Genomic DNA, 3,678 nt, shown 5'->3' with positions numbered 1-3,678 from the left:
TTTGTGTACTCAGACCAGTAATATTTGGGGTCACAAGGTTTTGCCATGGATATTTTGTGGGTCAGAAGATAAAAAGTTTGGGAACCACTGATTTAGAGGATTTGTAGATTTGAAAAAGGGGTGCAGGTTAAGGTTTTCTTAATGTCCTGCAGACCTAAATGCAGCGACAAAGACAGCTCTGTAAACTGGGCTGCTTTTGGAGAAAATGCAAGTTTTTTTACTATAAAGTCATAAAAACAGAGACAAATTTCCATAAAAGCTAGAAAGTATTCTTTATTTTTATAGATAAAAGTTAAATTGGAAGGTTGGAGCTTTACAAAAGTAAGGAATTGGAATCAGTCTAGAAATCTGTGATTGGTCCACCTCCAACTAGCACCAATCTGATTTCCAGTTTTTCTGGTAATGAACTAGAGGAAAGATGTAATTACAGTTCAAAGAATTACAACAAAAACACTTCTACTAATAAATGTATATAAGAAACACGTTTACATATTGACCTGGTTTACTGCAAACAAACCAAATGGAAGGAATATCAGGGCTTACCTTGGCCCTCTTTTACAGAAGATTACGTAACCTCAAGAGACATAAGTAATGAATTCATTTCAGTGCAGATAAGACATCATTATCAGGCTGAGTTTCATACTTAGTGTTTCATTATTGCTGTGTTTATTTTTCATCTGCTCCCTCCTTCACCTGTTCCTGCTCGTCTCTCAGTCAGTCGTTTGTCATTTAGTTCATTAGTGTCCCTAACAGATTCTGTTCTCTCCATTCATCTGGCAGGTCATGTCTGCAAATGTCTCGTGTCTCCCTTCATGTGCTCCAAAGTTTTTGGAAGTAAAGTTTAGGCTGCTACATCAGCATTTTCTGACCCTGCAGATGTCTCTTTTTTTTTTTTCTTTCTCTGTAAAAACACAAAAAAACAAAAGCCACGAAGCAAAGAGAGACTATAGACGAGTGTTTTTATGTTTGCAGAAGGCAGCTCACGATTCAGTGATCAATTCCAGCCCAACCAGAGTTAAGTACTATTATCTTATGGTTCACACACACAACTTTACAAACATCCAGCTCCAGATGAGACTACGGAAATGAACCAAAAAGAAATCAAATAGAAGAGGGAAGGTGGGTACTGCTGTGACTTTACAGGCCTGTGCTGGTTGTTTTCACGCTTGTTTTCTTCCTCATTCACACACAAATGTGACGAGCCATACCAGATCACACACTGGTATTGTGAGAGGTGTGTGTGAAACCTGGGGATGGGGAAAACAGTCAAGAACCTGCTTCCAGGTTTAAACTTTAAGCCAGTGAAATACTAAAATGTGCATGATCCGCTGGGTGCCTGAAGAGGGTTATCTGTTCCCCTTTAGACCTTGTTAGAACAAAAGTGGATTTCACAACCAGCTAATGGCTTGTGATGATCCGGACGCATCACAAACCACCATGCTCATGAATAACAATGGAAAACAGGCTGGACTGAGAGCCAAAGCACCAGTCCTCACAGGAAGTTTCAGTCATGTCTTATGTACACTGTAAACACTAGTTTCTGTTCATCTTTCCCAGCCGTCAAACCTCAGAAACTAAAATAACAAATGCTGGAACAGAAAACTAATTTAGTTCTAACACATTGGATAAAGACCAAAAAAAAACTTAGTAATTGCTTATCTGTACTTATTTGCTTTGGAAAAACTAATATTGACTTACCTGCATTTAAAGCATACAGGACTGTTTTATATCTATTTGTATAATCGTAATAAAAAACCTAGAATTCCTTGAAGGAAAACATATTGCCTGCCACTTCTCATGCAGGAGTTTTAAACTAAATCATCGATTACTGAGAAGGGACAACGTTATAGTCATTTTGCTGAAACCTTGTAAAGTTATGAGCGACCTTGTGTGATGTGTTGCGCTGCTGGATACGACTCTCAGCTTCACTGAATTGTAGCTCAAATTTTGTAAAATTAGCAGTTATAGCAATGTTTGTGCTGTCTAAAGTTGGTTAGCTGTGTTGGCCAGTTTGAATCGAGTTAAACGTTAATGATTTATTGATGCAGTTACTGATTACTCTCTGAGATTTTAACTCAAATTCTGTTCAGGGTTTCAAATGATATGCTGCTAACAGACAGACACACACAGGCTTATTTTCACCATTTCAATTATGGAGGTGGGTGATAATAAGGTTTAACGGCAGCTTAGGGAAAACATTCTCCCAGAGGAAAGGATTCGTTGTACATTATCTGTAAAATCTTCAGAACATTGAACAGATCAGACATAAAACATGATTTTTTCTAACACAACTAAGCTTCACGGTGCTGTGTTGGACATTTCATCACCTGAATTGGTCATAAAAGCCACTAAATGATGACACGGCGTTGGAAGGTTTGGTCACAGTGAAGCCTAAAGGCAGCTTTTATAATACCAGCTGACCCACATCTCACCTGAATGGTGTCAGCTTCACCTGTCCCTCCTTTAGGCTATGGGAAAGCCTTTTGAAAATGGTTATCAGATCTTTTTTTCCCCCCCATTTCCTGGTAAACAGGCTTCTTCTCCTGTGATTACACACCATTCAAAACAATGAGCCATCTGCTACCATTAGCTTCAAAGTTAATCTTTATTCCACTTACTGGATGTAAACACCTTGGATTTTGTATAACCTCTTCTCAACTAGGAGGAGAAGTCTTGTTTGTGTGTTTATTTTTACTGTGGGTTTGTCTCTGGGTTAGTTTGCATGAATGCTCTTTGGTTTTCCTTAACTAAACAGCAGATGTCAGTGAATGAGCTCAAATAATGTTTCCAAAACAAAATTATGGTGTTAAGATCAGGTAGCATTTACATGGACAGTACATCCAAAACATCTGGAAGCCCTAAATCCCTTTGAACCTAATCACATTACTTATTCAAAAACAACAACAACGCAAAAAAAAAAAGTCAGTTCATGTGAAACCACCTCAGGACACTGTAAGAAAATACATGTACTGTAACCAGATATTTAGGCAGACAGCACATTTCAGTAATTTTAACAATAAAAACAGGTGCATACTATAAGCTGCGCAGCAATAAAGCAGCTTTGTGACCAAGCAACCATTGCTTGGTTTTAATGAACTTCAGGGACATAAATACATGGTTGTATSTGAAGATACCCCTTTGGACCTAATTATGAGTCCATTTATCTTCACAAAGACCCACTCAGAGCAAACAAAACATAAGATAAACTAAACCAAATCAGGACAACTAAACGTGCTAACAGGAGACATGAAGCACCCTGATGAATCAAGCTAACGACACAATGAAATWATATATTTAGCTCTTATTTGTATCAATAGCTGAGGTTTACGTGTATCAATAAAAGCGTTTCCCCCCCACACTGACATTATTATTAGGTTAGGATATCGATAYAACTTAATAAACGTGACTGCGGAGATGTGCTAAAACAGATGTGGCACCTGCAGGCCATAACCCTGCCCAGTTCCTTACCCTGTAAGTTCACCTAAACACGTAAATATTAAAGGTTAACGGACACSTTATTGCTCACCTTAAAACAAACAGACGTCCAACGCGTTTCCAGTCGCAGCAGTGCCAACTTCACTACGAGCTTCCACCTTTCGATGTTTTATTTTCTTGTTTCYCTACAACGCAATGAGCGACCACCCTCTGTATCTCCAAAGTCCAGTGGAGTGAACGGTA

The 3,678-nt window shown here is 38.5% G+C and overlaps 1 protein-coding gene across 1 annotated transcript in view; it reads right to left on the bottom strand.

Moving 5' to 3' along the window:
- LOC106525237 (cysteine-rich and transmembrane domain-containing protein 1) overlaps window positions 1–3,678 on the bottom strand; it is a gene marked incomplete at its 3' end in the record, with an annotated part of 5,399 nt that extends 1,721 nt beyond the window's left edge. Inside the window, 1 exon segment of the mRNA XM_014019395.1 lies at window positions 3,527–3,678.

The sequence above is a fragment of the Austrofundulus limnaeus genome, unplaced genomic scaffold, assembly GCF_001266775.1.
Source record: "Austrofundulus limnaeus strain Quisiro unplaced genomic scaffold, Austrofundulus_limnaeus-1.0 Scaffold219, whole genome shotgun sequence".
NCBI lineage: Eukaryota > Metazoa > Chordata > Actinopteri > Cyprinodontiformes > Rivulidae > Austrofundulus > Austrofundulus limnaeus.
Note: the sequence above shows the minus strand (reverse complement) of the source record. Positions and strands in the feature narration are given on the sequence as shown.